Source organism: Myotis yumanensis, unplaced genomic scaffold, assembly GCF_028538775.1.
Source record: "Myotis yumanensis isolate MYYU_CA2020_CCGP unplaced genomic scaffold, mMyoYum1.0.hap1 SCAF_6, whole genome shotgun sequence".
NCBI lineage: Eukaryota > Metazoa > Chordata > Mammalia > Chiroptera > Vespertilionidae > Myotis > Myotis yumanensis.
In genome coordinates, this window is record NW_027223757.1 from 98,437,619 (window position 1) to 98,462,530 (window position 24,912).

General features: G+C 55.7%; 1 long non-coding RNA gene, 3 other non-coding genes and 1 pseudogene across 5 annotated transcripts; 2 read left to right on the forward strand and 3 right to left on the reverse strand.

The window, feature by feature from the left end:
- The first annotated feature begins 3,074 nt into the window (after positions 1-3,074).
- On the forward strand, positions 3,075-3,701 carry LOC139012972 (uncharacterized; annotated as a pseudogene).
- A 3,492-nt stretch (positions 3,702-7,193) lies between these two features.
- Positions 7,194-7,312, reverse strand: LOC139013411 (5S ribosomal RNA). The gene has a single exon (XR_011472051.1). It is a non-coding gene; the product is annotated as a 5S ribosomal RNA (ribosomal RNA).
- A 3,286-nt stretch (positions 7,313-10,598) lies between these two features.
- On the reverse strand, positions 10,599-10,717 carry LOC139013434 (5S ribosomal RNA). Its single transcript, XR_011472067.1, has one exon. It is a non-coding gene; the product is annotated as a 5S ribosomal RNA (ribosomal RNA).
- Positions 10,718-13,250: 2,533 nt separating this feature from the next.
- On the forward strand, positions 13,251-23,125 carry LOC139013302 (uncharacterized). 2 transcript variants are annotated; one of them, XR_011471967.1, is made up of 5 exons: positions 13,251-13,541; positions 14,621-14,782; positions 21,070-21,195; positions 22,172-22,291; positions 22,618-23,125. It is a non-coding gene; the product is annotated as an uncharacterized lncRNA (long non-coding RNA). The 2 variants fall into 2 exon arrangements; XR_011471968.1 differs by lacking the exon at positions 14,621-14,782 and having other exon boundaries at positions 13,257-13,541; positions 22,618-23,118.
- LOC139013423 (5S ribosomal RNA) lies at positions 13,976-14,094 on the reverse strand. The gene has a single exon (XR_011472056.1). It is a non-coding gene; the product is annotated as a 5S ribosomal RNA (ribosomal RNA).
- Positions 23,126-24,912: the final 1,787 nt, after the last annotated feature.

Sequence of the window (24,912 nt, forward strand, 5' to 3'; positions counted from 1 at the left end):
ACATCAAGCAAAAATTATAAGAGATTACCTTCTGAAACTTTAAACTCTTAAGCATGCAAATCAAAAACCTATAATAAAGTTTCTTACTTTTTATAAGCCGAATCTACTTTTTTAAAGCCTAATCCTGCCCCGTTAACCTGGTTAAGAAAAACGTCCCCACCCTGCTTACAGATATGGACTTCTGCAGCTGATCGTGAGCTTTTGTGTGCGGTGAAATAATCCCCTAAGATGCGGGAAGAGACTGGACAAAAATCGTGCACCTATGGATGAGGACAGTGGATGGGGAGTGAGGGCGGAGGGTGGGGTGGGAGCTGGAAGGAGGGGAGTTATGGGGGGAAAAAAGAGGAACAAATGTAATAATCTGAACAATAAAGATTTAATTAAAAAAAAAAAAAAAAGAAATAACCCCCTACCTTTACGGTGAATTTTCCTACCTTTATGGTGAATTCTTTGTTCCCTACCTTGCCGGTGAAAATTCATTTTTTTGCTCTAGTGAAACCTTCACTTCCAGATTTCCCATCGGGCGCCAGATGTTGTAAATGTTTCCCTCCATGTCCCGCGTGGTTCAGGGTTCAGGATCTGGAAGAAGAGCCACACACAAATGAAAGATAAGAGACACGAGATAATTTGGGAATATTGGGGGCCAGGCGGGCAAGTCCAACTCAGGAGGAAGGACTTCCACTGGTTCTCAGGCCGTACCAACCTTTTATAGTCAGAGGTAAACAGGGCAGTGGTCACCATAGTTACACAGTTCTTGTGAGTTTCACTTGTTTGGACCTTAGTTACACTTCCTGCACTTCCCTCAGCCCATTAGCTTCCCGGATAAGATCTAGGGAGTGTTATAAGGTCAAGCCTAATTATGCTAAGAGGACTGTGCCCTCTAAGCTGGGACTTGTGTGTGACTTTGCCAACAGGTCAGTCCGAGGCTTAACCCTATATCAGTTCCCCACATCACAATACTGGATATCCAACTATACTACAAAGCCATTACAACCAAAATAGCCTGGTAGGCACAGGAACAGGCATATAGACCAATGGATCAGAACAGAGACCCCAGAAATTGACCCACACCATTATGGTCAATTAATATTTGACAAAGGAGGCAAGGGCACACAATGGAGTCAAGACAGTCTCTTCAACAAATGATGCTGGGAAAACTGGACAGACACCTGTAAAATAGATGAACTAGACATCACCTTAGACAATACACAAGAAAAACTCAAGGTGGTTAAAACACTTAAATGTAAGGCATGAAACCATAAAATTCCTAGAAGAAAACATCTACACTAATAAAAGAGAAACATGGTAATTGGCGGACGACCGCTACCCTTCCCATTGGCTAATCAGCGTATCCTTATGCAAATTAACTGTCAGCCAAGATGGCGGCCGGCAGCCATGCACTGAAGCGAGCAGGGAGGCTTGCTTCCTCCAGGAACTGCAGACTCCAACGTTCCCCGCCTCACTCGCCGGACTCTCAACTGCAACTCTAAGCAACTATTACTATGTTGCAAATAAGAAGCTAAACAAAAACCAGCTGTCAGTCAGCCCCGGACTGCAACATTGTATCCATGTTTTCAGCAGCGAGGCCTCAGAGCTAAAGCTGGCCCAGAATAAAAAAAAATAAAGAAAACAAGGAGCGGTTGGGAGCTTTTAGTCAACTGCCAGCGGGAAAACAGCCCTCAGCCCCTCACCCAGACTGGCCAGGCACCCCAGTGGGGACCCCCACCCTGATCCAGGACACCCTTCAGGGCAAACCAGCCGGCCCCCACCCATGCACCAGGCCTCTATTCTATATAGTAAAAGGGTAATATGCCTCCCGGCACTGGGATCAGCGTGACAGGGGGCAGCGCCCAAACCCCCTGATCAGCCCTGCTCTGTGCCTGATAGGGGGGGAGCTCCCCAATCCCCTGATCGACCCTGCTCTGTGTGTGACAGGGTAGAACCATAACCTCCCTATCGGCCCTGCCCTGAGTGTGACAGTGGCGGTGCCTCAACCCCCTGATTGGCCCTGCTCTGTGGGTAATAGAGGGTGGCGCCTCAATCCCCCTCCACGGGCCTTGCTCTGTGTGTGACAGGGTAGAGCCATAACCTCTCCATCGGCCCTGCCCTGAGTGTGACAGGGTGCGGCGCCTCAATCCCCCTCCATGGGCCTTGCTCTGTGTGTGACGGGGTAGAGCCATAACCTCCTCATTGGCCCTGCCCTGAGTGTGACAGGGTGCAACGCCCCAACCCCCTGATCCGCCCTGCTCTGTGTGTGACAGGGGGCGGTGCCCCAGCTCCCCTATCGGCCCTACTCTGTGAGTGACAGGGGGGAGCTCCTCAACCCCCTGATGGGCCTTGCTCTGTGAGTGACAGGGGGCAGCGCCCCAACCCCCCTGATGGACCCTGCTCTGTTAGTTACTGGGGGCAGTGCCCCAACCCCCTGATGGGCCCTGCTCTGTGCATGACAGGGGGCTGCGCCCAACCCCCTGATCGGCCCTGCTCTGTGCGTGACAGGGGGTGGCGCCACAACCTCCCCATTGACCCTGCCTTGAGTGTGACCGGGGGCGGTGCCCCAACTCCCCAATCGGCCCTGCTCTGAGCCTGACCAGGGGCTGCACCTAGGGATTGGGCCTGCCCTCTGCCACCCGGGAGCAGGCCTAAGCCAGAAGGTCATTATCTCCTGAGGGGTCCCAGACTGCGAGAGGGCACAGGCCGGGCTGGGGGACCCCCCTCCCCACCCCCCCCATCCCCCCCCGCCGAGTGCACAAATTTTTGTGCACCGGGCCTCTAGTAGGCAATAAAATCTGAGACATCTCTGGTAGCAATATGTTTACAGATACATCTCCTGGGGCAAAGGAAACTAAGGAGAAAATAAACAAATGGGACTATGTCAAAATAAAAAGCTTCTGCACAGCAAAAGAAACCACCATCAAATTGAAAAGGAAGTCCACTGTTTGGGAGAACATATTTTGCCAATGATACATCTGATAAAGGACTAATATCCAAAATATGTAAAGTACTCATACAACTTAACAAAAGGAGACAAACAATCCAATTAAAAAATGAGCAGAAGGCAGAAGCCCAAGGAGCACATGGTAGCCTGGATCCTGTGGGTGTAGGGCCAAGGCGGCTCGGCCCTGGCCCTCAATTCCTGGGAACTGGCACTGCAGGCAACCTGACCAGCCACACCGTCAACCGCCTCTGCAAGGGCCAGGGTGGCGCAGGGCCTGCTCACCGGCTGCTGCAGGCCTGGTGCCAGCGCCAGAGTCCTTCCTGCACTTCAAGGTGAGGTCACCAAGATGCCCTTCAGGCCCTGGGCCACCGTGGAGCAGGGCATCCAGCTGGTGTGCCAGCTGAGCACACTGGACTGGATCTCCCGTGAGCCTGCATCTGAGCAGGCACCATGGCCTGCGCCCGAAGACGCCTTCACACAGGGCCTGCCTTGGCACCTGGTGGCGCTGGCCAGGTCCTCAGAGATGCAGCGGTCTCTGGTCCACCTGCTGGTCAAGGGCATGACGGTGCTGGAGGTGATGATGGAGGTCCAGGGCAGAGACCACCTCAGGGACCACCTGCGAGGGCTCCTGAGCCGCGGTGTGTCCAAGGAGACGGTGGACAAGCAGTACACCAAGGGCCTCCTGGACCAGTACATGCTGGAGGAGGAGCAGCCCCACCACCCGCCTACTCCAACCAGGCTGTGGGTAGGAGCCACAAACTCCTAAACCCATCTCCCCCCACTGCCCCTGTGGGCCCTGGCTAGGAGCCCCTAGTTTCCAGGGCAGGAAGCTGGGGCCTTGGGGAGATGCAAAGTCCCCTGAGGGGCTGCCCATCTGTTCTTGAGTTTCTTATGGGCAGGCCACCCTCACCTAGTTTTTGAGGAGCCCAGAAGAATAGGTGTCCTTGCTCCTAGCTACTTCATGGTGTCACTGGCCGGAGCTGGTGGAGGGGAGCTAGCTGTCTGGGCACAGTGGTTCCGTAGAGATCCCAGCAGGCCTCTTACATTTCAGCCCAAATAGCATGTGGGGTGGGCTCCCACCCCTCTCTCCCACCCCTCTCTCCCACCCCTCTCCCCCACAGGCCCCCAAAGAACTGCAGGTCCAGCAGGGAGACCCCATAGCCCACAGCATGAAGTTTGTACCGTTTTTTGTTAAGTTTCATTATTTGTTCATGTACTGTTCTCACTTAATACTTGAAGCATATACATCACTTTGGTTTTAAGCACTAAATAAATAAATAAATAATGGGCAGAAGACCTGAATAGACATTTCTCCAAAGTGGACAGACAGATGGCCAAGAGACATATGAAAAAGTGCTCAGTCACTGATCCTCAGAGAGATGCAAATTAAAACAACAATGAGGTGTCACCTCACACCTGTCAGAATGGCTACCATCAACAAATCAACAAATGACAAATGCTGGTGAGGATGTGGAGAAAAGGGAACCCTTGTGCACTGCTGATGGGAACACAGACTGGTGCAGCCACTGTGGAGAACAGTATGGAGTTCCCTTAAAACATTAAAAATGGAACTGCTATTTGAACCAGTGATCCCACTTCTGGGAATATGTCCTAAAAACCCCCAAACAGCAACTAGAAAGAATATATGCACCCCTATGTTCATAGCAGCACAATTTACAATAGCTAAGATCTGGAAACAGCCCACGTGCCCATCAGTAGATGAGTGGATAAAAAAGCTGTGGGACATTTACACAGAATACTATGCAGGAGTAAATAAGAGGGATCTCTTACCCTTTGGGACAGCATGGAGGGACTTGGAGACTATTATGGTAAGTGAAATAAGCCAGACTGAGAAGGACAAATCTCACATGATCTCACTTATTTGTAGAATCTAATAAATAAAATTAATTGACCAACAAAATAAGACCGGAAGCAGGGAGGCATGGAACAGACTGACATACCTCGATGTAGGGTTGGGGTGATGAGAAGAGATAAACCAAAGAACTTATATACTTACTAGAGGCCCGGTGCACAAAAATTTGTGCACTTGGGGGGGAGTCCCTCAGCCCGGCCTGTGCCCTCTCGCAGTCTGTGACCCCTCAGGGGATGACCACCTGCTGGCTTAGGCCTGCTCTCCGGGGGATTGGGCCTAAGATGGCAATCAGACATCCCTCTGACAGCCCGTGAGTCCCCAGGGGATGTCCACTTGCCAGCAGGGAGCAGACCTAAGCTGCAGTCGGACATCCTTAGCGCTGCTGAGGAGGCAGGAGAGGCTCCCACCACCACCGCTGTACTGGCAGCCATCAGCCTAGCTTGTGGCTGAGCAGAATTCCGTGCGTGCGTGCGTGTGTGTGTGTGTGTGTGTGTGTGTGTGCGCGCGAGCGTGCTGGAGCGAAAGAAACTGCAGGAGGGGTGGTTTGCTGGGTCTCTTAAGTGCCTACCTCAGGTCATGGGGGGCACAAGAGGAAGTGAGTGCTGGGGACCAAGCTCCTGTACCCTCTGGAAATCCTAGGGGTTGAGGGCTCATTTTATTCCTTCATGGCTAGAAGTCTATTCAGACAACCCTGTGCACCTGATCAGGGAAAATGACTTTATGGTGGGTTTTCCTACTGTAGTGAGACCCGGGCAATTTTCCAATGGCCCGGACACCAGGCGTTGCCTTATCAGAGCTCCACCCAGGTGGTCATGGAGACTCAGTTGGACTAGCACAACTTCTTCCAATCCTTGCCCGGGAGCTAGAGACCAGACCACCCGCAGTCAGAGTGGGCCTAGAGTTGAGGGTGGGTACAGAGGGCGCTGTCCCCACGGGATTAAGATGACCAAGGAGAGCCAGATATCAGATTCCCCCGAGAGTGTTCAGCAGTTCCACCTGTATTTATTTATTTATTTGTGCATTTATTTATGCATTTATTTATTTATCTATCTATTTATTTATTGATCTATTTACCTATCTATCTATCATCTATCTATCGATCTATCTATCTATCTACCTATCTATTTATTTATTTATCTATTTATTTCTCATAGTCCTCGGCCAGACTATCTCTCCCTTGACTTTTAGGGAGACTGGGAAAAACCGGGAGAGGCAGAGAGAAACATGGATGTGAGGGAGACACCTGGATTGGTTGCCTCTGGCAGGCGCCCCCGAGGGGGGGCAGGGTTCCAGCCTGCAAGGGCGGTAAGTGCCCTTGACCCCAGTGGAACCGGAGACCCTTCCATCCACAGGCCTGCGCTCTGTCCACTGAGCCAAGCCCGCTGGAGCCTCTTCCACTAGCGTCACAGACACATCCCTCCCATCCCGGGGTGCCCTCTGTCAGGCGGGAGACCCCTTTCCCTGATTGGGGGGTGGAGGTCGTGGTGGCCGGGGCTGGGGGATCCTAGAGTAGGGCCAGGGGTCTCCCCAGCAAACCCTCAACACCGCCAAGGCGAGGAGGGGAGTGGCCTGGCCGCTCTCCTGGGCTCAGGGTGAGTGTTTGGGGGTGGGAGGTGGAGTGTTGCAGAGTGGCAGGAAGGGGGCGGGCGTCCCAGTGGACCTCAGGGCCCTGCCTTGGCCACGGGGCGGAGCTTGGGCAAGGAAAATATAAACATAAAAAAGCCCTGTCCCCGCACCCCCCCTCCCCGACCTGGTGCTCCGCCACCCCTCTCCGCACACCAGCCGCCCCAGCCCGGACCAGATCTCTTCTTGCAGAGCCACCAGCTGTCTCTGGCCCGCCCAGCCCATCTCCTGAGCTTCGAAAAGATGCAGGAGGGCGCCTTCCTTTGGGGGTGCGATTGCCTGATATGCGGAAGGGGGTGTCCCCCGCCACCGGGTAGGACGAAGCCCCGCGAGGGATGGCACAAAGCGAGGGGCGGGCGGCCTGGGCCTTTGGTGGGGACCGCGGGGTTCCCTTAGCAGTTTGGGGAGCTACCTCCCTCCGCAGCACCGGGGGTTCGATGGGTTCCGCCGGTTGTGGGTCCCCTGTTGCCCCCGCAGAGCACAGAGCGCTTGGGGCTTGCACGGGTGCGGGGGGGGGGGGGGGGGCGGCGGGGGCGGGCGGGGGCGGGGGCGGGCGGGGGCGGAATGGAAGAGACACGCCCCTGCAACGCAGGGCTGCTGTCTGTTAGGCGCGAGACAGCATTTCCTAATTTTTGACGGCGGACGAGGCTGGGCGAGGGGAGGTGGGGGTTCAGTTCTGAGAGTAGCCCCGCGGGGGCGATGGGAGGTTCCCCCCACACCGCCAAAGGGCGGATGGGGCGGGCTCAAAAAATGGCAATGAAAAGCCTACAGCACCCGGTATTCCCAGGCGGTCTCCCATCCAAGTACTAACCAGGCCCGACCCTGCTTAGCTTCCGAGATCAGACGAGATCGGGCGCGTTCAGGGTGGTATGGCCGTAGACGCTGGAGCCGGCCTCCGGGAGCCTCAAGAGCCCGCGGCGCCGGGCCTCCAGGCCCGCTGAGCCCTGGGCCCCCTGGCTGACCTGCTGCTCAGCTCCCCCCACCCTCTGCCCCGCCCGCCCTCTGGCCGGGACTACATCTGTCCCTGCTGAGCCACCAGCTGCCTCTCATCCACCTTCTGAGCTTCCAGGAGATGCGAGACGCGGGAGAGCGGCTCCCGGGGGCGGTGTGCGATGTCCCGGGGAGCCCGGAAGGGGGCGCCCTCCCCAACTGGGCTCCGCTAGGGATTCCATTTCACATCCCCATGGCAGCATTTTGTTGGGGAGAATCCAATGGCTAAACACGTAGCTGGGACCAAAAATGTGCATGTGCCTAGGCAGGGTCCAGGGGGGGAGGGGAGGTGGAGGCCGCCCACCGTGTAGGCCCACAGCCAGCCCCAGGTCTGATGCGCCGTGTCCGGGGAGACCATAGGAGGGGATATGGCCTGGGTGGTCACCCCTTCGTTTCCTCCGTTTCACCCTCTTACAGGTGGAGACCTAGCGAGGTGGCCCAGGGCGGTGTGACTCCACCAGTATCACAGTGCTGAAGCCCAGGCCTGTTGGGAGTGGCGGTCCAGGCCACATCCCACCCCGTCTAGTGATCTGGCCCTCTCTGAGTTTTTGCATCCGGCGCAGGTCACACTGCCCACAGGTGGGGCGGGTTTGATGTCATATACACCGGTCCAGGCCTCTAGAAGACTGTTTCCTGTACCATCCCTCGTGTGTCGGCAGGGTCCCTGGGAAGGCCCAGGAGGACACAATGGCTTTGCCAGGACACTAAGCCAATCAGACAACACAGGTCTCACTGGGCTCTCCTGAATGCTAGGCCCCTGGTGGCAAGATCGGGGAGCTGTGGGAGAAAGCTGAGCTGGGGAACTTGCAGTATTTCTGGGGGTGTCAGTCAAAAGCCCAGAGGGCTTTCCGGGCAAGTGTGCTTAAAGGAACACATACAGGTAATGGAACCTTGCAAACCTGATGTCACTTCCTCAGTGACAGGACAATACAGAAGCTAGAACTCTGGTCACCAGGCCCCACATTCCTGAGACAGGCCCCTATCACCTCACTTGACTGGAGACCTGGGAGAGAGCAGGATGTTCTCCACTGGTCTCCAGATGTCCTTGGGCTGTGTCTTTGCAAAAGCTTACAACAAAACTGTTTCACACAGGCAGACAGTGGCTCTAGTCTCCCTTCTGACGCCTGCTGTCCTTGAGCAGTGTGTAGCCTCAGGTAACTTAGGACTGCCTAGCGTTGGCCAATCCCAGGGAGGCCACAACTGGGAGCACTTGAGGGCATCGTATCAGTCCTTGCCACTGTGCGTGCGTGCGTGCGTGCGTGCGTGCGTGCGTGTGTGTGTGTGTGTATGCGCGCACGCGCGAGCGTGCTGGAGCGAAAGAAACTGCAGGAGGGGTGGTTTGCTGGGTCTCTTAAGTGCCTACCTCAGGTCATGGGGGGCACAAGAGGAAGTGAGTGCTGGGGACCAAGCTCCTGTACCCTCTGGAAATCCTAGGGGTTGAGGGCTCATTTTATTCCTTCATGGCTAGAAGTCTATTCAGACAACCCTGTGCACCTGATCAGGGAAAATGACTTTATGGTGGGTTTTCCTACTGTAGTGAGACCCGGGCAATTTTCCAATGGCCCGGACACCAGGCGTTGCCTTATCAGAGCTCCACCCAGGTGGTCATGGAGACTCAGTTGGACTAGCACAACTTCTTCCAATCCTTGCCCGGGAGCTAGAGACCAGACCACCCGCAGTCAGAGTGGGCCTAGAGTTGAGGGTGGGTACAGAGGGCGCTGTCCCCACGGGATTAAGATGACCAAGGAGAGCCAGATATCAGATTCCCCCGAGAGTGTTCAGCAGTTCCACCTGTATTTATTTATTTATTTGTGCATTTATTTATGCATTTATTTATTTATCTATCTATTTATTTATTGATCTATTTACCTATCTATCTATCATCTATCTATCGATCTATCTATCTATCTACCTATCTATTTATTTATTTATCTATTTATTTCTCATAGTCCTCGGCCAGACTATCTCTCCCTTGACTTTTAGGGAGACTGGGAAAAACCGGGAGAGGCAGAGAGAAACATGGATGTGAGGGAGACACCTGGATTGGTTGCCTCTGGCAGGCGCCCCCGAGGGGGGGCAGGGTTCCAGCCTGCAAGGGCGGTAAGTGCCCTTGACCCCAGTGGAACCGGAGACCCTTCCATCCACAGGCCTGCGCTCTGTCCACTGAGCCAAGCCCGCTGGAGCCTCTTCCACTAGCGTCACAGACACATCCCTCCCATCCCGGGGTGCCCTCTGTCAGGCGGGAGACCCCTTTCCCTGATTGGGGGGTGGAGGTCGTGGTGGCCGGGGCTGGGGGATCCTAGAGTAGGGCCAGGGGTCTCCCCAGCAAACCCTCAACACCGCCAAGGCGAGGAGGGGAGTGGCCTGGCCGCTCTCCTGGGCTCAGGGTGAGTGTTTGGGGGTGGGAGGTGGAGTGTTGCAGAGTGGCAGGAAGGGGGCGGGCGTCCCAGTGGACCTCAGGGCCCTGCCTTGGCCACGGGGCGGAGCTTGGGCAAGGAAAATATAAACATAAAAAAGCCCTGTCCCCGCACCCCCCCTCCCCGACCTGGTGCTCCGCCACCCCTCTCCGCACACCAGCCGCCCCAGCCCGGACCAGATCTCTTCTTGCAGAGCCACCAGCTGTCTCTGGCCCGCCCAGCCCATCTCCTGAGCTTCGAAAAGATGCAGGAGGGCGCCTTCCTTTGGGGGTGCGATTGCCTGATATGCGGAAGGGGGTGTCCCCCGCCACCGGGTAGGACGAAGCCCCGCGAGGGATGGCACAAAGCGAGGGGCGGGCGGCCTGGGCCTTTGGTGGGGACCGCGGGGTTCCCTTAGCAGTTTGGGGAGCTACCTCCCTCCGCAGCACCGGGGGTTCGATGGGTTCCGCCGGTTGTGGGTCCCCTGTTGCCCCCGCAGAGCACAGAGCGCTTGGGGCTTGCACGGGTGCGGGGGGGGGGGGGGGGGGGGCGGCGGGGGCGGGCGGGGGCGGGCGGGGGCGGAATGGAAGAGACACGCCCCTGCAACGCAGGGCTGCTGTCTGTTAGGCGCGAGACAGCATTTCCTAATTTTTGACGGCGGACGAGGCTGGGCGAGGGGAGGTGGGGGTTCAGTTCTGAGAGTAGCCCCGCGGGGGCGATGGGAGGTTCCCCCCACACCGCCAAAGGGCGGATGGGGCGGGCTCAAAAAATGGCAATGAAAAGCCTACAGCACCCGGTATTCCCAGGCGGTCTCCCATCCAAGTACTAACCAGGCCCGACCCTGCTTAGCTTCCGAGATCAGACGAGATCGGGCGCGTTCAAGGTGGTATGGCCGTAGACGCTGGAGCCGGCCTCCGGGAGCCTCAAGAGCCCGCGGCGCCGGGCCTCCAGGCCCGCTGAGCCCTGGGCCCCCTGGCTGACCTGCTGCTCAGCTCCCCCCACCCTCTGCCCCGCCCGCCCTCTGGCCGGGACTACATCTGTCCCTGCTGAGCCACCAGCTGCCTCTCATCCACCTTCTGAGCTTCCAGGAGATGCGAGACGCGGGAGAGCGGCTCCCGGGGGCGGTGTGCGATGTCCCGGGGAGCCCGGAAGGGGGCGCCCTCCCCAACTGGGCTCCGCTAGGGATTCCATTTCACATCCCCATGGCAGCATTTTGTTGGGGAGAATCCAATGGCTAAACACGTAGCTGGGACCAAAAATGTGCATGTGCCTAGGCAGGGTCCAGGGGGGGAGGGGAGGTGGAGGCCGCCCACCGTGTAGGCCCACAGCCAGCCCCAGGTCTGATGCGCCGTGTCCGGGGAGACCATAGGAGGGGATATGGCCTGGGTGGTCACCCCTTCGTTTCCTCCGTTTCACCCTCTTACAGGTGGAGACCTAGCGAGGTGGCCCAGGGCGGTGTGACTCCACCAGTATCACAGTGCTGAAGCCCAGGCCTGTTGGGAGTGGCGGTCCAGGCCACATCCCACCCCGTCTAGTGATCTGGCCCTCTCTGAGTTTTTGCATCCGGCGCAGGTCACACTGCCCACAGGTGGGGCGGGTTTGATGTCATATACACCGGTCCAGGCCTCTAGAAGACTGTTTCCTGTACCATCCCTCGTGTGTCGGCAGGGTCCCTGGGAAGGCCCAGGAGGACACAATGGCTTTGCCAGGACACTAAGCCAATCAGACAACACAGGTCTCACTGGGCTCTCCTGAATGCTAGGCCCCTGGTGGCAAGATCGGGGAGCTGTGGGAGAAAGCTGAGCTGGGGAACTTGCAGTATTTCTGGGGGTGTCAGTCAAAAGCCCAGAGGGCTTTCCGGGCAAGTGTGCTTAAAGGAACACATACAGGTAATGGAACCTTGCAAACCTGATGTCACTTCCTCAGTGACAGGACAATACAGAAGCTAGAACTCTGGTCACCAGGCCCCACATTCCTGAGACAGGCCCCTATCACCTCACTTGACTGGAGACCTGGGAGAGAGCAGGATGTTCTCCACTGGTCTCCAGATGTCCTTGGGCTGTGTCTTTGCAAAAGCTTACAACAAAACTGTTTCACACAGGCAGACAGTGGCTCTAGTCTCCCTTCTGACGCCTGCTGTCCTTGAGCAGTGTGTAGCCTCAGGTAACTTAGGACTGCCTAGCGTTGGCCAATCCCAGGGAGGCCACAACTGGGAGCACTTGAGGGCATCGTATCAGTCCTTGCCACTGTGCGTGCGTGCGTGCGTGCGTGCGTGCGTGTGTGTGTGTGCGCGCGAGCGTGCTGGAGCGAAAGAAACTGCAGGAGGGGTGGTTTGCTGGGTCTCTTAAGTGCCTACCTCAGGTCATGGGGGGCACAAGAGGAAGTGAGTGCTGGGGACCAAGCTCCTGTACCCTCTGGAAATCCTAGGGGTTGAGGGCTCATTTTATTCCTTCATGGCTAGAAGTCTATTCAGACAACCCTGTGCACCTGATCAGGGAAAATGACTTTATGGTGGGTTTTCCTACTGTAGTGAGACCCGGGCAATTTTCCAATGGCCCGGACACCAGGCGTTGCCTTATCAGAGCTCCACCCAGGTGGTCATGGAGACTCAGTTGGACTAGCACAACTTCTTCCAATCCTTGCCCGGGAGCTAGAGACCAGACCACCCGCAGTCAGAGTGGGCCTAGAGTTGAGGGTGGGTACAGAGGGCGCTGTCCCCACGGGATTAAGATGACCAAGGAGAGCCAGATATCAGATTCCCCCGAGAGTGTTCAGCAGTTCCACCTGTATTTATTTATTTATTTGTGCATTTATTTATGCATTTATTTATTTATCTATCTATTTATTTATTGATCTATTTACCTATCTATCTATCATCTATCTATCGATCTATCTATCTATCTACCTATCTATTTATTTATTTATCTATTTATTTCTCATAGTCCTCGGCCAGACTATCTCTCCCTTGACTTTTAGGGAGACTGGGAAAAACCGGGAGAGGCAGAGAGAAACATGGATGTGAGGGAGACACCTGGATTGGTTGCCTCTGGCAGGCGCCCCCGAGGGGGGGCAGGGTTCCAGCCTGCAAGGGCGGTAAGTGCCCTTGACCCCAGTGGAACCGGAGACCCTTCCATCCACAGGCCTGCGCTCTGTCCACTGAGCCAAGCCCGCTGGAGCCTCTTCCACTAGCGTCACAGACACATCCCTCCCATCCCGGGGTGCCCTCTGTCAGGCGGGAGACCCCTTTCCCTGATTGGGGGGTGGAGGTCGTGGTGGCCGGGGCTGGGGGATCCTAGAGTAGGGCCAGGGGTCTCCCCAGCAAACCCTCAACACCGCCAAGGCGAGGAGGGGAGTGGCCTGGCCGCTCTCCTGGGCTCAGGGTGAGTGTTTGGGGGTGGGAGGTGGAGTGTTGCAGAGTGGCAGGAAGGGGGCGGGCGTCCCAGTGGACCTCAGGGCCCTGCCTTGGCCACGGGGCGGAGCTTGGGCAAGGAAAATATAAACATAAAAAAGCCCTGTCCCCGCACCCCCCCTCCCCGACCTGGTGCTCCGCCACCCCTCTCCGCACACCAGCCGCCCCAGCCCGGACCAGATCTCTTCTTGCAGAGCCACCAGCTGTCTCTGGCCCGCCCAGCCCATCTCCTGAGCTTCGAAAAGATGCAGGAGGGCGCCTTCCTTTGGGGGTGCGATTGCCTGATATGCGGAAGGGGGTGTCCCCCGCCACCGGGTAGGACGAAGCCCCGCGAGGGATGGCACAAAGCGAGGGGCGGGCGGCCTGGGCCTTTGGTGGGGACCGCGGGGTTCCCTTAGCAGTTTGGGGAGCTACCTCCCTCCGCAGCACCGGGGGTTCGATGGGTTCCGCCGGTTGTGGGTCCCCTGTTGCCCCCGCAGAGCACAGAGCGCTTGGGGCTTGCACGGGTGCGGGGGGGGGGGGGGGGGCGGGCGGGGGCGGGCGGGGGCGGAATGGAAGAGACACGCCCCTGCAACGCAGGGCTGCTGTCTGTTAGGCGCGAGACAGCATTTCCTAATTTTTGACGGCGGACGAGGCTGGGCGAGGGGAGGTGGGGGTTCAGTTCTGAGAGTAGCCCCGCGGGGGCGATGGGAGGTTCCCCCCACACCGCCAAAGGGCGGATGGGGCGGGCTCAAAAAATGGCAATGAAAAGCCTACAGCACCCGGTATTCCCAGGCGGTCTCCCATCCAAGTACTAACCAGGCCCGACCCTGCTTAGCTTCCGAGATCAGACGAGATCGGGCGCGTTCAGGGTGGTATGGCCGTAGACGCTGGAGCCGGCCTCCGGGAGCCTCAAGAGCCCGCGGCGCCGGGCCTCCAGGCCCGCTGAGCCCTGGGCCCCCTGGCTGACCTGCTGCTCAGCTCCCCCCACCCTCTGCCCCGCCCGCCCTCTGGCCGGGACTACATCTGTCCCTGCTGAGCCACCAGCTGCCTCTCATCCACCTTCTGAGCTTCCAGGAGATGCGAGACGCGGGAGAGCGGCTCCCGGGGGCGGTGTGCGATGTCCCGGGGAGCCCGGAAGGGGGCGCCCTCCCCAACTGGGCTCCGCTAGGGATTCCATTTCACATCCCCATGGCAGCATTTTGTTGGGGAGAATCCAATGGCTAAACACGTAGCTGGGACCAAAAATGTGCATGTGCCTAGGCAGGGTCCAGGGGGGGAGGGGAGGTGGAGGCCGCCCACCGTGTAGGCCCACAGCCAGCCCCAGGTCTGATGCGCCGTGTCCGGGGAGACCATAGGAGGGGATATGGCCTGGGTGGTCACCCCTTCGTTTCCTCCGTTTCACCCTCTTACAGGTGGAGACCTAGCGAGGTGGCCCAGGGCGGTGTGACTCCACCAGTATCACAGTGCTGAAGCCCAGGCCTGTTGGGAGTGGCGGTCCAGGCCACATCCCACCCCGTCTAGTGATCTGGCCCTCTCTGAGTTTTTGCATCCGGCGCAGGTCACACTGCCCACAGGTGGGGCGGGTTTGATGTCATATACACCGGTCCAGGCCTCTAGAAGACTGTTTCCTGTACCATCCCTCGTGTGTCGGCAGGGTCCCTGGGAAGGCCCAGGAGGACACAATGGCTTTGCCAGGACACTAAGCCAATCAGACAACACAGGTCTCACTGGGCTCTCCTGAATGCTAGGCCCCTGGTGGCAAGATCGGGGAGCTGTGGGAGAAAGCTGAGCTGGGGAACTTGCAGTATTTCTGGGGGTGTCAGTCAAAAGCCCAGAGGGCTTTCTGGGCAAGTGTGCTTAAAGGAACACATACAGGTAATGGAACCTTGCAAACCTGATGTCACTTCCTCAGTGACAGGACAATACAGAAGCTAGAACTCTGGTCACCAGGCCCCACATTCCTGAGACAGGCCCCTATCACCTCACTTGACTGGAGACCTGGGAGAGAGCGGGATGTTCTCCACTGGTCTCCAGATGTCCTTGGGCTGTGTCTTTGCAAAAGCTTACAACAAAACTGTTTCACACAGGCAGACAGTGGCTCTTGTCTCCCTTTAGGCTTCATAGGAATTATATAGTCTAATTTCGTTATATTAGAGAATAGAAAATGAGGCCCAGTGGTTCTGACTTTTGAGTAGTGTTACAAGAAATTCAGCAAAGCCAAGAGCTGACTGTTCTCCCAGGGGCCTCTCTGCAATCACAGCTTCCTCTCTTCATAAATACTTACTATAGGAAAGAGACCTCAGGAGCAGTGAGGGTTCTGTTAGCACACTTAGACAAGGATCAGATTTGAGTTCAATGGTATTAGTAGAAGAAAAAGAGAAGCAGGAAAAATAAAAACTGGAAGAGTATGAAAATACAACCTGTTCATAATAATAAAAACCTTTATAGAAAATCTGAGACTTGTGAGAAAGCAGGATGGAAGAACATGGATCACAAGGTATATGTAATGTTCCTTCAAAACACTGCAAGGACCATTATAATCTTGTAAACCCACAAGTGGTCAAATTACATTTTCCCATCACAAACATCAAACTCACTTATTTATTTGATGGCAAACAGCCCCTCTGTCCTACAGACCCATCCTGTGTGTTAATCCGCACTTCACACTGTCGGGCTGTGTCCCAGCATTGGAAAGGCTTACGTTGTCTGTGGGACACTCTGAATGGCATCATCTCAGTCTCCCTTTCCAAGTGTCTCAATGGAAGTGTTCTCCAGTTAATTCACTTATTCACTATGACACGCTTTTTAGAAAAATTGTACTGAATTTATTTGGTTTCATATGTACATTTCTATAACACATCATCTGTGCCTAGGTCCAAAGTCAAGTCTCCTTCCCTTCCACCTTCCACTCCCTCCCCCACCCCTTTCCCTCTTGTAATCGCCATACTGTTCTCTGTGTCGATGCGTTTTTTTTTTTCTTTTTGGTGAATCCCTTCACCTTTTTCATCCAGCCCCACACAGCACCCCTCCCGTCTGACAGCTGTCAGTCTGTTTCGTATCTATGAGTCTGTATATATTTTGTTCATTAGATTATACGTGTAAGTGAAATCATATGGTATTTGTCTCTCTCTGATTGGCTTATTTCACTTAGTATAATACTCTCCAGGTCCATCCACCCGTGCTTTCTCAAAAGGTAAGATTTCCTCTTTTTTTATGGCCAGGAAGTATTCTATTGTATAAATACTCTATATATCTAGCCTGTGTTGAAACTGAAAAATGACGTCAGATAAAATGAGAGGAGTTTGGGGCTGCGATGGTTACAGGATGGTCCAGGGGAGGATGCAGGAACAGCCTGTGGGAAAAGCCCTGCTCCCTCTCCTCCCCGGGCTGTTTGTGGGGAGGGCGGCTAGGAGAGAGTGACAGAGAAAGGGGAGCCCACCTTTAGTTCTCTCCTGCCTGTATCCACAGAAACAAAATGATTCCAGGGACTCTTGGGTTCCTCCAGAGCCAGGACACGCTGTAGGACCCGCCGGCTGAAGCCAGCGTGGAGGGAAATGTGCTAGTGATGAGGTTGCTGAGCTCGGGTCCAAGCCCCTCTCCTCCGCTTCGTCCTGCTGTGGCTGGGGCTCTGCCCGGCGCTGCACCGCCTGAAACCAGAAGGGTGAAGGGAGCCGCAGGGGTGGCTGGCGCGTCTGGGAGCCCCTGCTTCAGTGCCGCACGCCCTCCTCTAAATGACACTTAACAATCCCAGCCCTGGCCTGCTCTGCCCACCCTCGGGGTCAGCTGGTTCTTGCTTTTGGACCCATCGCAGGGCGCACAGAACACTAATGACTAAAACCCTGTTGCACCAAAACAGGTATTTTTTGCCAATTTGACCAAAACACAGGTGTATTTTTATTCATTCCCACAGATGGCTATTGTGCTGGCTGTTGGCATTTTTCATTTGACATCTAAGGGAAAAGAGGTCGGTGCCCGGACTAAATAGTTTTAAAATTCCCGCAGCACATTGGTTTGAAATCACTGCCTTTGAGTAACATTTTTACCTTTTAGTTACCTAAGCAATAACTTTCTACCGAATTATATTATATTTTATTACTAGAGGCCCGGTGCACAAAAATTTGTGCACTGGGGGGGAGGGGGGAGGGTCCCTCAGCCCGGCCTGTGCCCTCTCACAGTCTGGGACCCCTCAGGAGATAACGACCTGCTGGCTTAGGCCTGCTCCTGGGTGGCAGAGGGCACGCCCAATCCCTAGGTGCAGCCCCTGGTCGGGCTCAGAATAGGGCCGATTGGGGAGTTGGGGCACCGTCCCCTGTCATGCACAGAGCAGGGAGGATTGGGAGGTTGCGATGCCATCCTCAGTCACGCTCAGGGTAGGGTTGATTGAGGGGTTGGGGCACCGCCCCCTGTCACACTCAAGGCAGGGTCGATGGGGAGGTTGCGGCGCCACCCCCTGTAATGCACAGAGCAGGGCCAATCAGGGGGTTGGGGCGCTTCCCCCTGTCACACACAGAGCAGGGCCCATCAGGGGAGTTGGGGAGCTCCCCCCTGTCACACACAGAGCAGGGCTCATCAGGGGGTTGGGGAGCTCCCCCCTGTCATGCACAGAGTAGGGCCAATAGGGGAGTTGGGGCACCACCCCCTGTTACACACAGAGCAGGGTGGATCAGGGGGTTGGGGCACTGCCCTCTATCACCCACAGAGAAGGGCCGATCAGGGGGCTGGGGCGCCACCACTCTCACACTCAGGGCAGGGCCGATGGGGAGGTTATGGCTCTACCTCGTCACACACAGAGCAGGGCCCGTGGGGGGGGGGAGTTTGGGGCACCGCACCCTGTCACACACAGAGCCGCAGGGCAACCAGGGGGTTGGGGAGCTCCCCCCTATCAGGCACAGAGCAGGGCTGATCAGGGGGTTGGGGCGCCTTCTCCTGTCATGAACAGAGCAGGGCAGATAGGGAGGTTGTGGCCCCGCCCCCTGTCACACACAGAGCCGCAGGGCGATCAGGGGGTTTGGGCGCTGCCCCCTGTCACACTGATCCCAGTGCAGGGAGGCCTCGCGGCTCCCCTGATCCCGGTGCTGGGAGGCATATTACCCTTTTACTATATAGGATATAAGCCTGGTGCACGGGTGGGAGCTGGCTAGTTTGCCCTGAATGGTGTCCTGGATCAGGGTGGGGGTCCCCACTGGGGTGCCTGGCCAGCCTGGATGAGGGGATGATGGCTGTTTGTAGCTGGTCACACACCCTTCAGGGTGGGGGTCCCCACTGGGGTGCCTGGCCCGTCTGGGTGAGGGGCTGAGGGCTGTTTTCAGGCTGGTGGGTGACTGAAGCTCCAAACCGCTCCTTTTTTTCTTTTCCTTTTTTTTTTTTCTGGGCCAAGGCCTCTGCTGCTGAAAGCAGGTATCTGGTTTGTTTCGGTTCTATAATCAAAACACTGTATCATCTCCAGCTCTGAGATCCCGGCCGGCTGAAAGCTAGTTTCTGGGGTTTTGTTTAGCTTCTATATTTGTTACAATGTTTCAAACTGCCAGATCAGAGGCCGGCAAGTCAGGCAGGGAACGTTGGAGTCCGCCATTACTAGAGCAAGCAAGCCTCATGTTCGCTTCCAGCTGCCTGGCTGCCGGCCGCCATCTTGGCTGGCAATTAATTTGCATATCGCCCTGATTAGCCAATGGGAAGGGTAGCAGTCGTACACTAATTACCATGTTTCTCTTTTATTAGATAGGATTATATTTTACTGTGTGGTTTCTACCTTCAGGTCTTTACTTATGTAAACTCACACCAGGAAGGGACCCTGGGGTGGGGGTGGGGGGCTGGAGGGCTCGGTGTGGTGACAGGTGGCAAAGCGATGCTTCCTCCGGGTGGGAATCAGCTGCTGGCCACACAGCAGGAGCAGCCACTCCCCGGACTGTGGCCTGGGCGGCTCTCACCACCCACTGGGGCCTTTACAGAAAGAAAATGAGAAGGTCTCCGCTCAGGTCCTAGTCAGACCACCAGGGAACGGCTATCACAGCCTAAACCACCAGCTACTTCTCACCCTCACGGGCCTCATCTTGTTGGAAATAGACACAAACCTCATTGTGCAGATGGCGAAATTATAATGTACCGACCAGAGCAGAGAGCGCTGACCTCGTCTCTCTGAGCCTCGCTTCTGAGCAGAGAGAGTCCGTCCTCTTGCGTGTGAGGAGACACCTTCCCTCCGGGCACCCGCCTGCCTCCCGGGCGCTGAGCTGCCCAGGGCGCCTTCTCCCGAGACCCGTCCTTCAACCCCGGGCCCTCCGCACCCATAACGGGGACCTGATTTCAAACTGCCCGGCAGGTCCGGACAGTGACTCGGGATGAAGCAAAGTTTGGATAAAATCCACGGCAGATCCCTGCGGCCCGGGAGAGGGTGGAGGGGAGGACCGCGCGCTGGGCTGAGCCCAAGCCCAGGCCCGAGCGGGCAGACGGGCTGCATGCGGTGTGTCCTGGAGCGGGAAGTGGCTGCTCAGTGTCCGCGGAGGCGGCGGCTCGGCCTCAGTTCATGGCGCTGAGGTTATTGCGCTGAGGTTATTGTGCTGAGATGCCCGAGCGCCCCAGCCGGAGGCAGAAGCCGCAGCCAAAGGCTCCCGCCGCCTCCGCCTTTGAGAGCTGGTGCCAGTGGCAGAGGCTTCCAGCAGCGCGGGGCCCGGGGGGAGGGGGTGGATTGTGGGAGACCGGGAGAGGGTCCACAGTACAACACTCGGACCCACAAGGACCGTGGCAGCAGCCACTGAATCAGTCTAGGCTTGAAAGGGCGTCGCTTGTTACAGGCAATTGAAAAAGACCAGGTCTTGTAACCAGGAAACTGACTCGAGTAGCCAGTTTCTAACAGCAGCTCAGCCTCAGGGCGTTTCCTGTGGGGCTGGCTGTGCCCTTGGCGAGGAGCCATCACCACCGCCGGTGCCTGTGGTCCCTGCCACGCCTCCCCCAGAGACTGGTCCGTGCAGAGCGACGGGCAGCACGATGCCTCCATCTCAGGGTTCATAGAAACTGGCTCTCACATGTGCTAATTCCCGACTCCAACTTCCACGGGGGCCCAGAGGCCCGCGGTCCAGGGGACAGGCGATGGCTGGCCCAGCACCCACTCCTGTGGCCCAGGGACCCGAGGGCCCGGGCTGGAGTCACTTCCCCGGGGGCTGAATAGACGATCAGACAGACATTCTTGGCAACCGGCCAAAAGCCCACATTGCTCTCTGACGCACAGTGAGGTGGGTAGGTTTCCGCAGAGGCCCCTGGAAACGACCAACAGCAATGCCACTCGCGGGAGGACTGCAGGGGCCGGGCCACCACCGCCACCACCCCGGGTCTCACAGATGCACCAGTGGCCAGACCTGTCCCGTCTTTGTCCTCTCGCCTGTATGCTGAGTGTGGCGGCTGCCCCAGGGCAACCCCCGCTTTCTAATGGCGGGAGTGGGTAGGAGACTCGTGAGCTCTGAGGCCAGAGAGAGTCCAGACAGCCCAGAGCTCTTCAGTTCTGCTCAGGTGACACGCAGCAGCCAGCGGGCACCTGAAGGCGGGCACCTACAGGGGGCACCTCAGGGCAGGCAGCACACGGACATCATAGCATCTGTTCTGCACTGTTGGGGTCCAGCCCCAGCAGGTCCAGGGGTTCCCAAAGGTGTGGACGGAGTCGGCAAAGAAGGAATGACACGGAGACAGTGTTCAGTTGATCAGCATAGCGAGGTTCTCTAGCCAGGTTCTCTGTCTTTATTGTCTTGTTACATCTGTATTTATACCAGTTGATTTTAATCCTATCCATTCTATTCCAAAGGTTAGGGCGTTTGTTAATCTAGTTCTGTTAAGTTTAATCCTGTCTAGGTTAATCTCTGTGTTCCATTATAAGGGCTATTCCAAGGTCACTGCTCTACTGATAAGCTACAAGGAAGTGACTGAAGGAGATTATCCTACCCAGTAAAGGTTATGTCCTCCCAGCCTTGCTGCTTGCCTTCCCTGGGACTGCCCTGTGTCGGTGAGTCTCCAGGGGTATAGGCTTTGGTGCTTTCCCTGGTGGACAGACCCCTGGGGATGTGGGCCCAACAAGTCCAAAATTTATTGAAAAATCCTCACCTGGGGAAACAACCTTTCTTAGGGAGGTGGTCCTGTTTAAAACACATAGTGCTAAGAGGGGGGGGAGCAAACATATGCCATATATGCCAGGTCCCTTGAAACATAAGCTGTGCAGCTGTTTCTTCCCTGCAGCGACTGTGTCAAGCAGCAAGGGTGGACCAGCTTCCAGCACTGCACCAGCCACTGTGCGGGAGACACGTCAGGGCCCCGGGGAGCATGAGGCCTGGAGGGGCTCGAGGAGCTCCCGTTCTTAACACAAAGGCACAGCTCCGGGGGACAGGTGCCAGGGGAGCTTCCTGAGGGCAGAGCCCATGCCCGTCCCCCCCCCCCCCCCACACACACACCCATGGCGGGCACTCAGCTCTGACAGGGCAGCCAGCACCAGGCCCTCGGAGCCTGTGGGCAGACTCCTAGGCTCAGGGGGAGGCTGCACCCATGCTGGTCGGAGGCGCAGAACTCGGACAGTTGAGAGTTGGGCAGAATATCTTGCCTGTGAAGTTCCCTCTTTGGTGCAAGGTGAACTACGGCACACTGGGTTCCCCAGTCCTGAGCACCAGTGGGGGAAAGGGGGTCCCCACAACATCTGCCTGTTCAAAGCCAAGGGTTCCGTGGGGGTGCCATGGAGGGCTGCATCTACATTTCTGAGTGGTAGATCATCTCCGAGTGCCATGGTCAGCAAACTGAGGCTCGCGAGCCACATGCAGCTCTTTGGCCCCTTGAGTGGGGCTCTTCCTAAGCCTTAGGAGTACCCTAATTAAGTTAATAATAATGTACCTACCTATATAGTTTAAGTTTAAAAAATTTGGCTCTCAAAAGGAATTTCAATCGTGTTGATATTTGGCTCTGTTGACTAATGAGTTTGCCGACCACTGTCCTAGTGTATCCAGGTTCCTTACCAAGAACACGGTGTCACAGGCTGGGAGAGCAACAGGGAACACGACACACCACCCCGTTCAGGCGGCGAGCCGATCCCAAGGAGGTGCAGGTACAAGCCCAAGGTCAGCAGCTGGGCACTGGCAGGAGGGTGGGTCCCCCAGCCAAACCACGCCTGAGGCAGGTTGTCCCTGAGACCATAATGAGGGGTGCAGTCATGCAGAGCTCAACAAACGTACCCGAAGCCAGAGAAAGGAGCTATGCTTTACATTTAGTTTTCACGTATATATTTTTATTTTTACAAAGAAAAAGAGATTAACTTTATAACAGCAGCCAGGGAAAGGGAAAAAAGTCTAGAAAAGTGCCAAAGCAACACAAACTCTGAAGCACCCTTAACCGCCCCCCCCCTTAGAAAGTAGTTTCTAATTATGTAACCTGTCTCCCTTTCCAGTTAAGAAGAAAAGTGATTCTGCTACAAGGCAGAAAGAACTTCTTGCTAAACCAGTTGTTTAAAACAATACAACAGGCCCCACATGGAGCAACTTATGGGAAGCCCCATGTCACCAAAAGGAGACAATCACACCTGCAGCCTCTCCCGGAAATGGGAGGGTAAGCCAGTCAGTGAGGAGCGGCCTGGCCAGCACTGTGAGGGCCTCTGTCATCCCCGAGGAAAGTGTCCTGAGCACAGCAGTCCAAGCTCTGCTATAGGGCTTCCTTGTTCCCGCCTCCTTCTGCCCAGAACAGTCTCTCATTGGCACAGCCTTCGGAGCTCCCTCTATTGGCTGGATGGGATGCTGCCAGAGCCATGAATCACCGAATAAAGCCAATATCTTTAAAATGTATTCAGTCCAATTCTGTTTTTTAACACTTCAATTTCTTTGGTTCTTAAAAGTTTTCTGGAATGAAAGTTCTTTTTCTCAGTGGCTGAACTGAAACTTGTACCTTATTTTGCAGTTTGAGGAGTCTTATCAGATTAAACAAATATATGACACATGATGAAGTCTACAAGCAGATCTATGGGCTTGACCATTTGGTGGAATAATCCAGCCAGTATTTGATAAAAAACATAGATGCGACATAGAGGACATGAAATCTATTATAGGGAAGTTAGTTAAACCCAAACTCCTCCTCTTAACAAACTGTCAAATAGTTTGTGTTAAAACACCCTTTTAAAAAGTTGAAGCTTGATAAAGTTGAAACATTCATTAATAAGTAGTTGCAGGACTTGTGTGCTTTCTCAGGTGAGTTTCTGTTCCAGTTTGTACCTTATTTCCCAACTCATGGATCATGTTGAAATATTCACAGCTAAACATCGTTTCATTTTTCCTGCTTCTTGCTAAGTGTGCATTAAGATCTCAGTAGTTGCTTTTCAAGCTATCGTGTGTTAAATAAAAACGTTTAAACACTACACGAGTTTAACCTGCTCCACAGCCGCTCCAATTCCAGCCGGGACTTGGAAAAAGTGTGCACAAGAAACGCGATCTGCCCAGATTGTCAAAAACGTTGACGTGCACCTCCCAGGGTTTTTAAACTTCTCACATTCATCTGGAAAAGATAGATGCACTTAAGCTACATTTGCCAGAGCCATTTTTTACCAAGCTCACCACTCTTAAGTGGTTTTTAAAGCATTGCCTTCCGTTTTTGGTACTCCTGACCCCACCTTATTTCACCCACACAAGTCAACTGAAAGGCTGACAACGAAGATCTTTGAATAAATTTAATAATTTGGTGTGGTGGGCTGTTTCTGTTTCCCGCGACCCGCATGGGAAAACGACAGGTTCTTGAGCGGAGGAGCTGGGGATTAAGAAATTAAAGAAAGACCAAGATGCAGAAATAGATTTTAAATTGGGGCCAGGTGGGCGCCATCCTCTCTGATGGAGAGGCGGCAAAGCGGCTGAGCCACACAGCAGGTTTATTTTAAAGGCCTAGATTTACATATCTAGTTCCGCCCCTGCCTGATTAACATGTCCAGCCTTATTGGGGAAGCATGTTCCCAGGGCGTGGCTGCCTATGCTCTGAGTTCAGCTGACAATAATAAGAAAATGCCTAGGTGCCTCCCAGGCGGCCCTCTACAATTTGGTAAATAGATCCTCCCTTCTTTCTCCAGCTCCCAGAAAGCTATCAATTTTTTGGATTCCATCTAGAGAAGAAAAATGGATAGAAATAGACACAGTATTAACTTGGGTTACTTATTAAAGTTAATTTCAATCTCCCCTACATATACACCAAAAACACCCGTCTTCCCTGCTCTCCCTCCTCGTTCACCAGCCGCAGTAACAAGGGGGGCGGGCACTCCGGGCCCCACAGGAAAAAGGATGAACCTGTTCCTCTCGTTAAGGCGATTCCCGGACTGACCGAGTGTGGGTGGGTGAGCCCAGGAGACGCACGTTTTTCTCACTAAGCTTTTCAAGGACGAACGCCCGGGTGAGCCGCGCCCAGGCTCCTCCGCAGCTCAAAGGGCTTGTGACGGACCAGAGCGGCCGCCTCCCCTCGGCCCGCGTCCCGGCTGACTCCGAGGCGGCTCCCCAGGCCCGTCGGCCCCGCACCCAGGTCAGAGGGTGGCGCGCGCGCACTCACACGCACCAAGCCCGCAGCGCAGGCAGTGGGCGCCCCCTCCCTCCCACCCTCTCCTCCCAGGACAGCGCCCCTCCCTCCCTCCCCACCCCGCACAGCGCCCCTCTCCCCCGCCCACCCCGCACAGCGCCCCTCTCCCCCCGCCCGCCCCGCACAGCGCCCCTCTCCCCCC